At 39.2% G+C, this 13,681-nt stretch overlaps 1 long non-coding RNA gene across 1 annotated transcript in view; it reads right to left on the minus strand.

The window, feature by feature from the left end:
* Window positions 1-13,681, minus strand: part of LOC109489410 — a 44,117-nt gene that overhangs the window by 13,226 nt on the left and 17,210 nt on the right. The window contains exon 3 of the long non-coding RNA XR_004623311.1: window positions 118-258. This is a non-coding gene — a long non-coding RNA (uncharacterized LOC109489410). The remainder of the gene's footprint in view (window positions 1-117; window positions 259-13,681) is intronic.

Consider the following 13,681-nt stretch of genomic DNA (forward strand, 5'->3'; position numbering starts at 1 on the left):
TTTTTTTCAAGTATTTGACTCCTGAAAGTAATGTTACAAGAAATAGGGAAGCCATGCTATACAAAACTCTAAGTAAGAAAAGCCTAACATAGGGGTTCCAGTGGAGCCAAGATCTACCTGCTTGGTCCAAACTTCCATGGGGCTGGTCTTTCACAGCAGGTGTGGGGGAATGTGGTGCTTCATCAGCCAGATAGAAAAGACATCTCTCTGAGTCCTTCTAGAAGAGGAGAGTCAGCAAGACGGGTGGTTCTGAAGCATCTGGGAACGTAGGTCACAATAACACGCAGTGTTAGCCAAACAAGACAAAGTCTGTTACTGTTGTATAGGAAAGATCAAAGAGTCTGTAAGCTCAAGCTAAAATAAGAGTTGCCATATTGGCGAGAGCAGAAATCCATTTAAATCGTATTTTATTCTTGAAATAAGTCACAAAGGAAGTTTTGTGGGAAAGTATAGTCGCATGTTGTGACCTCCTCAAAATATCCCTACAGCATCTGTTTGTCTTTATAATCAATCCACGACAGCTCTTCATCTGTCTAATATTTAAATTCTTTTGGCAACTCTCCTATTTCAGCCTGCAAATCCTCTTGAGATTAGAAGCTCCTCATGTTTATAGTCATTTATTTATTTTTGAAAAGGAAACATTGTGCACTTACATTGTGCCAGGTACCGTTTAATGTATGTCCTGAGAACACAAAGATAAAAAGACAGAATCCCCTCACCTTTGAAAAGGTCAGCATACTGTGGGAAAGTGGCCTTGTACATAAAGTGTCAAGTAGTAATCTTGTCTTAATTACTTCTTGCAAGGATGCCTCCTTCCTCTAGTATTCTAGAATTTATTGAGTAAATTCAAGTAGACTACACCATTTGTAAACCAAATATATCACTTTTGTTATTAAGATGTAAGTTTTTCATGCATATCATGGTCCTTTCTTTTCTGGTTCTTACTTTCAGTCACTCTTCAAATATTTTTTCAGTGCCTACAATGTGTCAGGCACTGTGCTAGGATACAACTATGAATATGACATTGCGTTGTTTATGTCACATCTCCTGTGTCCTTAAACGTCCAACACTTCCTCTTCCCTCACTCTTCAACTGCTGATCTCACTTTACACTTCATTGAAGGAATAGAAGCCAACAGGCAAGACTTACCTCATCTTCTCACTATCCAATCTACAACCCACCAAACTCTGAATACATGTACTCTTTTCACAAGGAAGAAGCACACCCTCTCCTCTCCAGGGCTCTGAATCACATGCCTGCCAAGCTTTACTCTGGCCATAATTTGCCCTTTTTTGCATCATGCCTCAAGTGTTGTCTGTAAATAAACTCTCCCTAGAGTCCACATCTTTGCCGGCTTCTGCCCCAACTCTCAGCATCCTTTCACGGGGAAACTTACCAACAATTGCTGGTACTTGCTCTCTACTTTCTCACTTCTCTGTCTCCGTTTAAACCACTGTAATTAGATGCTCATTGAATTTGCTGAAATGACCTTCAAACAAATCTGTCACTAGTGACTCTGCCTTGCTAAATACAATGTCAATTTTCAGTCCTCTCTAATTTGACCACACTGCAGGATTTGGCAGAGACGGCCATTTCCTCCTCCTTAGCACACACTCCATTGTTGGCTTCCATTACCGTACGCTCAGTTGTCCTCCTACATCACTGGAATTGCTTCTGGGTCACCTCTTCCTTTACTCTGTCTCTCTTAGGCATCCTAGGTTTCTCTTCTAAGACGTCTTTTCTTCTGCAGTTAAAGTCACTTCATAGGTGATTATATCTGGCCTTGTTGCTTTAAATACAATCTATATGCTGATGAATTACAAAATTATGTGTCTAACTCTGACCTCTCCCCCAATCTACACACCTGAATATTTAACTGCCTTCTCTACTTGTATCCCTTGGTGCATCTCAAATGTAACAAGACAGAAACAGAGTGTTTTCTTACCCCCAGGTCGGAGAAGGCTTTCGTGCTCACCCAGCGCGTCCTTTTGCCACCCCATCCAATCCATCAGAGTCCTGTCAGCCTTCCAGCAACCTGGAACCTAATCAAACCTCTGCTCACCACCATAACCGCTACGACCTCTGTCCAAACCGCTCTCCCCTCTGTTCTGGATGGGAGCAACGGCCGTTTGAACATTCTCACCACTGCTAAAGAAGCCAGAGAGACTTTTTTTTTTTTTTTCATATTTCTAAAAAATTTGTCAGGGAGAGAGAGCACCAGCAGGGGGAGCGGCAGGCAGAGCAGGCAGAGGGAAAAGCCGACTCCCTGCTGAGCAAGGAGCCAGATGTGGGACTGATCCCAGGAGCCCGGGATCATGACCTGAGCCAAAGGCAGATGCTTAACCAACTGAGCCACCCAGGTGTTCCCAGAGAGACTTTTTAAAAGAAAATCACATGACTGCCCTACCTAAAACCCTCTGAGGATTTCCCATTGCCCTTAGAGTAAAGCTGCGGCTCCTGCCCAAGCGTCTGAGACCTGCGTAGCTTTCTGGCTTCCTCCGCTACCACTCTCCTCCTCTTCACTGTATTCTGAGAACACGCTTTACAGACCTCATTGAATGCCAAATACCAAATGCCTTAGGATTTGCTTTTACTGTTCCCTATACTAGAAAGATCTCTCCCCCCAGGCGCATCATTCACTTCTCAGAGCTGCCTGCGCAAATGTTGGCTCCTCAGATCCCCTCACCATTCTGTCCAAAGTGTTCTCCCACCCACTGCTCACCCACAAAGTCATTCTATACCCCATTACCCTGTTTTAATTTTTCAGAAGATTTACAATCACCTGAAGGTAATTTACTTGTTCACATTTTTTGGTCTCTCTCCTCTCTAGAATGTTAAGGCAAAGGACATGGCTATCGTGCATCTTACTCAGCCTTGAATCCTCAGTGACTGGTGTAGAGAGATGTCCAATAAACATTTATCAAATAAATGATATATTGAATGAGTGAATGAACGAATGAATAGGAAGACATGAAAGACAGCATAATAACAACCCTCAGTGGTATGAACTGTGACAGAGATAACCAACCAAGGAAATGGCCCATGAAATAAGCAGCTATCCAACTGCTGGATACTTCTGTATGCTTTGAAAACATAAGATTATACTTTCATCATTCAGATCTTGAATATTTAAAAATAGTTAAACTAAACACCTTTCATACAGGAAATCTCACTTTTTACCCCTTTCACTTTCAGCTCCAGGTGGTTCTTCCAAATCAAGGCTTGTGTCTCATTTCTCACTTTCTTTTCAGGCTTACACAACATGTTCTCCACAAAAACAATAGCAAATTAATAGAATAAAATAGTTATCATATATTTGAGATGCTATAGTTAAATGATATATTTTGCTAAGAGCAGGATAATTGCTTTCAAGACTTCTGTGAAATACTCCAATAATCAAAATTAATAGGTGTATTTGAAATAAACTATCAAAGGGTTTCTTATATTATGATCTTTAGGTCTTTATTTTTTGCACTTTTTTATTGAGGTAAAACTGACATACAGTATTAGTTTCAGTGGTACAACATAATGATCAGATAATTGTATATATTATCATGAAATAATCAACCACAGTTTCTACTCAACATCCACCACCATCCTTTTAATGTTTTCTTGAATTTGGCTTACTAATATTTTGTTGAGGATTTTGCATCTATGTTCTTCAGGAGTTTGGCTGGTAATTTTCTTTTTTTTTGAAGTTTTTATTTTAACATACAGTGTGATATTAGTTTCAGGTATACAATATGGTGATTTAACAATTCCATTCGTCACCTAAGGCTCATGACAAGTTTATTTCATAATCTCCATCACCTATTAAACCCACCCCCAACCCCCTCCCTCCTGGCAACCATCAATTTGTTCTCTATAATTAAGAGTCTGTTTCAGGGTGCCCGGGTGGCTCAGTGGGTTAAGTATCTGCCTTTGGCTCAGATCATAATCCCAGGGTCCTGGAATTGAGCCCCACATCAGGCTCCCTGCTCAGTGGGGAGTCTGCTTCTCCCTCTCCTTCTCCCCTTCCCCCTCCCCCTTCCCCCTCCCCTCCCTTTCCTCCCCCCTCACTCGTGTTCTGTCTCTCACTTTCTCTCTCTCTCAAATAAATAAAATCTTTTTTTTAAAAAAAAGAGTCTGTTTTCTTGTTTGTCTCTTTTTCTCTCTTTTTTTCCTTTTGCTCATTTGTTTTGTTTCTTAAATTCCACATATGAGTGAAATCATATAGTATTTGTCTTTCACTGATGGCTTGTAATTTTATTGCCTTTTGGTTTCCTCATCTAGTTTTAATTCAGGGTAATGCTGACTTCATAAAATGAGTTTGGAAGTATTCCTTCCTCTTCTATTTTTTGGAAGAGTTTGGGAAAAAATTAATATCAGTTCTTTTTCACTATTTGGTGGAATTCACCAGTGAAGCTGTCTGGTCCTGGACTTTTGTTTGCTGAGAGGTTTTTGATCATTGATCATTCTCCTTACAGTCTGTTCAGATTTTCTATTTCTTCATGTTTCAGTGTTGGAAGGTTGTGTGTTTCTATGAATTTATCCGTTTCTTCTAGGTTGTCTAATTTGTTGGTGCAAAATTGTTCATCTTTTGGTCTTCTTATGATCCTTTGTATTTCTGTGGTTTCTGTTGTAATATCTCCTCTTTCATAAATGATTTCATTTTTTCAAGGACTCTTTTTTCTTTTTCTTTTCTTTTCTTTTCTTTTTTTTTTTTTTTGGTGAGTCTAGCCAAAAGTGTGTTGATTTTGTTTACCTTTTCAAAGAAACAGCTCTTAGTTTCATTGATCTGTTCCATTGTTTTTTTTAGTTTGTATTCCATTTATTTCTGCTCTTATCTTTGTTATTTCCTTCCTTCTACTAACTCTGGGCTTCATTTGTTCTTTTTCTAGTTTCTTGAGGAGAAAATTAGGTTGTTTTTTTGAGATTTTCTTGTTTCTTGAGGTAGGCATCTATTGCTATGAGCTTCCCTCTTAGAGTTGCTTTTGCTGCATCCCATATGCCTTGGTATGTTATATTTCCATTTTCATTTGTCTCAAGGCATTTTTAAAAATTTTCTCTTTTGTCGTCTTTATTGACCCATTGATTGTTCAGTAGTGTGTTGTTTAATTTCCACAAAATTGTGGCTTTTCTTGTTTTCTCTCTGTAATCGACTTCCAGTTTCATACCACTGTGGTCAAAAAACATATTTGATATTATTTCAATCTTGTTAAATTTGTTAAAACTTGTTTTGCAGCCTAACATATGATCTAATCTGGAGAACATTCCATGGGCACTTGAGAAGAATGTGTATTCTGCTGCCTTGGGATGGAATGTTCTGTATATATCTATTAAGTTCATCTGGTGTGACGTGTCATTTAAGGCCAATGTTTCCGTATTGATTTTCTGTCTGGATGATTTATCCATTGATAATGGCAGGTATTAAAGCACCTTACTATTATTGTATTGCTATCTATTTCTCCCTTTAGATCTGTTGATATTTGCTTTATATATTCAGCACTCCTATACTGGCAGCATAGATATTTACAAATGTTATGTTTCCTTGCTGGACTGACCCTTTTATCATTATGTAATGCCTTCTTTTCTTCTTATTAGAGCCTTTGTTTTAAAGTCTGTTTTGTCTGATGTAAGTACAGATGCCCCAGCTTTCTTTTGGCTTCCATATACACGAAATATCTTTTTCCATCTCTTCATTTCCAGTCTGTGTGTGTCCTTATATCTGAAGTGAATCTCTTGTAGGCGGCATATAAACGGGTCTTATGTTGTTGGTTTTTTTTTTCTTTTTAAATTTTTTAGTCAGGTTTATTGACGCAAATTTTATAGAAGGTAAAATTCACCCCTTTTACATATATAGTTCTATGAATTTTGACAAAGGTATATAGTCATGTAATCACCACTGCAGTCAAGATAAAGAACATTTCCAGAGAGAGAGAGAGAGACCAAGAAACAGACTTTTAACTATAGAGAACAAACTGATGGTTACCAGAATGGAGGTGGGAGAAGGGTGGGTGAAATAGGTGATGGGGATTAAAGAGTACATTTACCACGATGAGCACTGTGTAATATACAGATTTGATGAATCACTATATTGTACAGTTGAAACTAATATAACACTGCATGTTAAGTATACTGGAATTAAAATTTAAAACTTAATTTTAAAAAGATATAGAGCATTTCCATCTTTCCAAAGTTTCCTTATGTCTCTTTGTGATTAACTTCTTCCATCCCATGTCTACCACTGATTCTGACCCTACAATTTTGTCTTTTCCAGAATGGAATCAGGATGATTTTCTGATAATGTTTTTGTGATTCATTCACGTTACACGCACGAGTAGTCTTTCCTTTTTATCGCTAAGTGGTATTAGATTCTATGATTATACTATTTCTTCATCTCTTTATATCTTTCAGTGCTAGCTGCATTTTGAGGTATTATAGTCAGAAATACGGTTTCCTGGAAGACATTTTGGGTTTACTAAATAAACATTTATTGAGCCTTTATGCCTATGGATTCTAAGATGAATATGGGGCAGTTTTATTTAGAAGGGAAAATAACAGAGATAACAGAGCAGGTGAAAGAACAGAGCGTGAGCTTTTTATTGTTTTTATAAAGGACCTACTAGAAAGCAAGTTTTGTTAGACCATGAAAACTCTTTGAAACATAAGTACGTACAGCATTTAAATATGGAATTATTTCAGCAAATCTATTTGTTAATTCTCTTTATTGTGTGTTCGATTTTATTGGTTGTAATGTCCCAGTTAAAATCTTAAGATGGGATAATATGGTAATTAAGAACATATGCTTTAGACCCACAGTAACATGGATTCAATTACTGTGTTTGTTGCTTTTCAATGTTGTAGACATTTGTTGTTTTGTCTTTCCAGAACAACACCCCCTGTTCTAGAAAATGCTCCCTCAAACTGTGATTCTCTTGGAAGCTGCCATCCCTTAGGCAATGATTCCTTGAGTGCTGAATCCTCTTGGTTTCCTATCTTAGCTCTGCTTTTTCCACCACATTTTCATTTGGACACCAGATCCCTCACTGTCTGTTTTGTGACTGATTCAAAAATAACAGAGCTAGTTTTTTTGAAATGCTGGGAACTTTGCCAATCCTTTTAATGCATTATCTCATTTAATTGTGACAACCACAATGAGTCATAATGGAGTGACTGTTATTATCCCTATTTTTCATATGAGGAAACAGATGTTTAGAGATGTTTATAAAAGTCACAGGGCTAGTAGGAGGTGGGACCAGCTCCCTTCAAAGCCCTTGCTCATAGTCACAAAATGTGGGTCTCAGAAGCCAAAACCTCACTCCTAACCCAGGACATGTCCAGTGGGGACTCTGGTCTCCTGTGCCATGGGTGGGTGGAGGAGTATTCAATGTCTTGTTTCACCTCCACTATACTTTACCTTACTGGCATCATGGATTCCGTGAGTCTTGTTAAATACTGGGTAGTTTTCACTACTATTTTTAGATCCTTCAACATTTACCAGAGTGCCTCAGCCTTGTTATCATAGTCTTGGAGGGCCTTCAATATGACGTTTATCTCTTTCAAAATAAACATGATCACTCTAATCTTACCTGTCTGTGATTTGGGGGTTTCTTAGTTTCCCCTGTTGTAGATGTTTTTTCCAGGTACTTAATGGGTTTGTTGCTTCTCCTCGGAACTACAACACTTTTTTCAACAAAACTGGATTAAATTTTTTCACTTTGTTTAGTCTTTTGGATGCTTCTCTTTTTGTATAAAGCTTAAGTTTGTTGAGACAGATCTGCTGAACTATTTTATCCTGCCTATTACACTACAGTGGACTAAATGTTTGTGTCCCCCAAATTCATATGTCAAAATCTTAACCCCCAAGATGATGGTATTAGAAGGTGGGGGCTTTGTGAGGTAATTAGCCCTCATGAATGGGATAAGCGCTCCTCTAAGAAAGACCCCTTACTCCTTCTGCCATGGAAAGTTACAGTGCAAAGATGGCTGCCTACAGGAAGTGGGCCCTCACTGACTGAATTTGCCAGCATCTTGATCTTGGGCTTTCCAGCCTCTAGAACTGTGAGAAATAAATTTCTATTTTTTATAAACTACTCAATTTATGGTATTTTGTTATAGCTGACCAAATGGACTAAGACATATACCTAGAGCAGTGTCATTCAAATTCTAGGACACAACTCACTAGTAAGTTATGAAATCAATTTAGTGGGTTGTTACCAGTATTTTTAAAGCAGAAAATAGAATTGAAAATATCAGGATATATTATACATATTAAGGATTGATGTAATTTTGTGAAATATTTGTTTCAATTGTTTGTGTATGTGTTACAATGTAAAATATATTTCTTACTGTGAGTGATGGTCAAGAGTTTGAGAATGGCTCTCTCAAAGAGTCTTCCTCTTTGGAATGTCCTGTTTTATCCCATCAGAAGATCATTTTTTCATTCTTCTTTCTATAGCTCAACTAAACCACAGATAATGGCACTTACTAAATTTCACAGTTCTGACAATTATCTAAAGAATTGAAGCAGGGCACCTGGATAGCTCAGTCGGTTAAGCATCCCACTCTTAATTTCAGCTCAGGTCATGATCTCAGGGTCCTGAGATCAAGCTCCACATCAAGCTCCATGCTCAGTGTGGAGTCTGCTTGTCCCTCTCTCTGTGTTCCTTCTCTCTCTCTCTTTCTCTCTCTAATAAATAAATAGACAAATAAAATCTAAAAAAAAAAAAAAAAAGAGTTGAAGCACAGCCTATAAGTATCCTGGATCTATGTCAATCTATGATGCTAAAAAGCATTTCATCATAGATGGAAAATTATTGACCAGCTTCTATAAGGTGCTTAGAACATTTCTTATCCCAAAAGATAGTGCATTCAATTTGTGCCTTGTTCTTAGAGATTTTCCCACTACCAATTCCATATTCCTGGGAGAAGGAATCTAATGGGCCCAGCTTAGGGCAGGTGTTTATCTGGGTCCAATCAGTAATGGCAGAGGTGAAAGTTAAGAGGTCACAAGATCTAGTACCAATAAGCAGGAGCTGTGGGTGGAGCAGGCATTCAAAATCCTGCCTTCTAAATTTGGCGTCTGAATACATCTTTTATCAGTGTTTGCTGGGAATACTCTAATGAGGTGTCAAAATTTGGTCATTGGCACATGTTTTAGGGCTATTTCAATAAGGAAACTTAAGAGGCTAAAAGGAATCATCTTATACTTGATTCGACTCTCTATAAAAAAGCATAAGTTATTGGGGCTAATACAAGCTGTTTCAGTCCCATCTAGTCCCACAGGGGCAGGTCTGAGCATCTTTAAATAAAAGGGCTAGAGTCTGAGCAGCAAGACTTCCTGGGAGCTAACTCTGGAGCTCTGAGGCCTAAAGACAGATTGTACCTTACCTGGGCCCTGACCTCCGCCCATCAATCACATAAACAAAGGTTCATCTCAACTTTCCAACGATTATGTCTTAAATCTTTTTAAAAAGATGTCTTGGCCTTAGCATTCCCAACTGACCAAACTCTTAACCATTTTGTTTCATCTGGTTTGTTTGTTTTGTTTTGTTTTGTTTTGTTTGAGTGCCTACCATGTTTTATTTCGAGTGCCAAGCATTGAGATAGTTACTAAGGATAGAATGGAGGATGAAACAGACATAACCTCTCTCCTGGTAAAGCTTACTCTCTTCATTTGTGGAAAGGACTGTCACTTATGTCCCACTGGTTTTGTTCTCTTCCTCAATCCTCACTTATGGGGCTTTTTGCTGAAATTTTTGCAGACCTTGTCCTTAACCATTTTGTGAAGCCTGGGTCAAGGGTGAAAGGAAGAGTCACTCTGTGTCTGCCCTGGAGAAACGCATATCCTTCCTGCTTATCAGAAAACCAAAAGCATTCTTAAGAGCAGCTGAGACACATATCAAGCATTTTTTTTTCCTGTAGGAGATCACCAGAATGACCCATGTAATCTTATCTACAGAATTATCTTCCTGAACCTATTAATTATCTCACTCAATCCTTAATCTTCTTAGCAAGGTTCTAATAAGACAGATATTCAGGGTCCAACAATAATGGCTAGGATAATGGTGTCACTAGCTGTGGAAGTCGTGACTACAAAAATGTATTAGTGAATATTAAAAATGCTCACTTATGGGATGCCTGGGTGGCTCAGTTGGCTTTCAGCTCAGGTTGTGATCCCAGGGTCCTGGGATCAAGTCCCATATTGGGCTCCTTGCTCAGCAGGGAGCCTGCTTCTCCCTCTGCCTGCTGCTCCCCCTGCTGTGCTCTCTCTCTCTCTGACAAGTAAATAAATAAAATCTAAAAAAAAAAAAAAGCTCACTCAAGAGGTGTGCCATGAGGACGTTATTACTATCAATAACTAAAGTACATGTGTGAAAGTGAGATTTTAAATTAATTAGAGTGGATTCGGGATTATTCAGGGTAAGCACACCACTTAATATCAAATATTTTTTAACATCGCTTAAATATATGCCAGGAATTCTGCTAGGCACTGAGAACACAGCCAGACAATTGAGAAGGCTGGTCTATGTTCACCATATCTAATTCCTCTCGTCCCATTCTCTTTTAAACCTACTCTAAGAAGGCTTTTCACCTCCATGACCCCTCTGACACTGTTCTTGTACAGGTCACCAGTTACTGACTTTTCCACTGTCAAATCCAAGAGTCAGTCCTCAGTCCTCCTTAACCTCACATACCAGCAGCATCTCAGAGTTGCTCGCTCCCTTCTCCTTGAAACGTTCTCTTCACTTGGCTTCAGAGATACTATACACTCTTGGTTTTCTTCCCTGGATGGAGCAGGGCTGTCCGCCAACTCCAGTAAGGGCCCTGTGCCAGGTCAAACAGGTATACGCAAACCACCTGACTGACCCGCTGAGCAAGCTTAAAAGGGAATTACGGAATCATCTCTCTTTATGCTTATAGTACTTTATTAAGATATAATTTGTAAGCAGAAAAATACACAAACCTGATTATGACAAGTGTATGTACTAGTGTAACTAATACTCTGATCGAGATATATCACCCCAGAAAGTTCCCTGGTGCCCCTTTCTACTCACACCAACCCAAAGACAACCAATTTTCTACTTTCTATCATCAATCAAAGATTAGTTTTGCTTATTCTCGAATTTCATATAAAGGGAATAATACGGTATGTAGTGTTATTGTCATGTGCTTCCTTCACCCTCATGGTTTTTAGATTCATTCATATATAAGGAGCTTGTTCTTTTTTATCGCCAAGTAGTAGTCCACTATATGAATATACCACAGTTATTTGCTCATTCTGCTGATGGACAAACAGGTTATTTCCTGTTATGGGCTACTGTGAATAAAGCTATGATAATAAAGCTACCAAAAAACTTGACTTTTTGCTGAAATACATATTTCTCTTGGGGCATATATCTGGAATGGAATTTCTGGATAATAAGGTAGGTGTATGTCTAACTTTAAAAAAAACTGCCAATTTTCCAAAGCCGTTAAACCACCAACACTGTGTGGTAGTTCTCCTTGCTCTGCATTCTTGCCAGTACGTAGAAATGGCACAAGGCCAGGCCTCCCTCTGCTTTACCACCATCCCCTCAGTGCTCCTAGGTCCCCCTGCGACCTCCTGAACTTAAGGGCTGGACAATGTTAAAAGGGAATGGTGGGGGGTGCCTGGGTGGCACAGTGGTTAAGCGTCTGCCTCCGGCTCAGGGCGTGATCCCGGCGTTGTGGAATCGAGCCCCACATCAGGCTCCTCTGCTGTGAGCCTGCTTCTTCCTCTCCCACTCCCCCTGCTTGTGTTCCCTCTCTCGCGCTGTCTCTATCTCTGTCGAATAAATAAATAAAATCTTTAAAAAAAAAAAAGGGAATGGTGGAGTCAGTCTTTTAAATATGAGTCATTCTGGTGGGTGTGTAGTGGTATCTCATTGCGGTTTCAATTTTAATTTTTCTCATGACAAATGATGTTGAGCAAGCACATTTTCATAGGCTTATTGGCCATCTGAATATCTTCTTTATGAAGGAATGGTTTAAGTTTTTTTCCCGTAATTATATTTGTTTGACTTATTATTATTGACTTGGAGGACTCTATGAGGCTTTCATCAGATATATGCACTGTGAATATTTTCTTCCAGTTTGTAGTCTGCCTTTTCATTTTCTCAGTGACATATTTTGATGAGCTGAAATTTTTTTTTAAGATTTTATTTATTTATTTGACAGAGAGACAGCCAGCGAGAGAGGGAACACAACCAGGAGGGAGTGGGAGAGGAAGAAGCAGGAGCAGGGAGCCTGATGTGGGGCTCAATCCCAGAACACCTGGGATGACGCCCTAAACTGGAGGCAGACGCTTAACAACTGCGCTACCCAGGCGCCCCGATGAGCTGAAATTTTAAATTTCAATGATAATTACTTTTATGTCCTGTATAAGAAAACTTTGCCTACGCCAAGGCAGTGAAGTTTTTCCTCTATGTTTTCTCTCTTTGAACATTTACAGCTTCAGTTTTCATATTCAGCTTTACAACGTTGACTCAAAAGGCCACCATCAGTCACTCGGATGACTACGGTTGTTTTAACTCTTCTCTTTGCTTCCATCCTTGCCTTCCCTGCTGCCCATTCCCAAGGTGGCAGCCATAGTGACCCTTTAAAAACATCATCCAGAGACACCTGGGTGGCTCAGTCCGTTAAGCATCTGCCTTGGGCTCAGGTCATGATCTCAGGGTCCTGGGATTGAGCGTCTGGCTCCCTGCCCAGCAGGGAGTCTGCTTCTCCCTCTGCCCCCCCTTCTCATGCTCTCTCTCTCTCTCTCTCAAATAAATAAAAATCTTTAAAAAAAGAATAATAAAAGTTTGCTTTTAAAAAATTGTTATTAAAAACAAAACAAAACAAAAAAACATCATTCGGATCATGTCATTCCTCTGATCAAAAACTGGCGATTTCCCATTTCATTCACAATAAAACCCAAACTCCTCCCAGTGGCCCACCAGGTCCTGCGTGACCTGGCCCCTTTTCATTTTCCCCAGTAACTTCACTGCTTCCGTGCTGGCTCACTCTGCTTCTGTCAAGTTCGCCTCCTTGCCTTTCACAGAATGTGAACACACCAGATAAATCCATGCCTTAGTACTTGCTAACTTTCCTGTGCCTCAAGCGCTCTTTGCAGATATACATGTAAAAATCCCCTCATATCCTTCAAGACTTTGTTCAACTGTCTCCTCAATGAGGCTGACTGTGACAACTGTGCTTCCCCATTTTGCACTTCCGATTTTCCTAACCCTGCTCTATTTCTCCATAGCACTTGGCACCTCATACATACATGCTGTTCTTGTTTATTTTGTTTATGTATCGTCTGTCTCCCTCTGCTATAGTATATGCTCCTTGAGGGCAGTGAGTTTGGTCTAGTCTATTTGCTGATGTTCACAAGCTCATAAAACATAACCTAGAATGTAGAAGACAATCCATAAATTTTGGATTTGTTTGTTTCACTTTTTGTGAGTAAGCACCTCAAATATCAGAAAAGCGGAGTACATGGTATCAACCAACAACTATCAATCACTGGGCTTTAACAATTATTAGCATTTTACTATATTTATTTGTTCTACATTTTTTGCTAAAGCATTTCAAGTAAATTATAGATACTATGATGACTGATCCCTCCTGCTTCAGCATACATCTCTAAAAAAGTAAGGACAGATGTCTGCATAATTCCAATGCCATTCTATACCTA

This window comes from Ailuropoda melanoleuca, chromosome 2 (genome assembly GCF_002007445.2).
Source record: "Ailuropoda melanoleuca isolate Jingjing chromosome 2, ASM200744v2, whole genome shotgun sequence".
Lineage (NCBI taxonomy): Eukaryota > Metazoa > Chordata > Mammalia > Carnivora > Ursidae > Ailuropoda > Ailuropoda melanoleuca.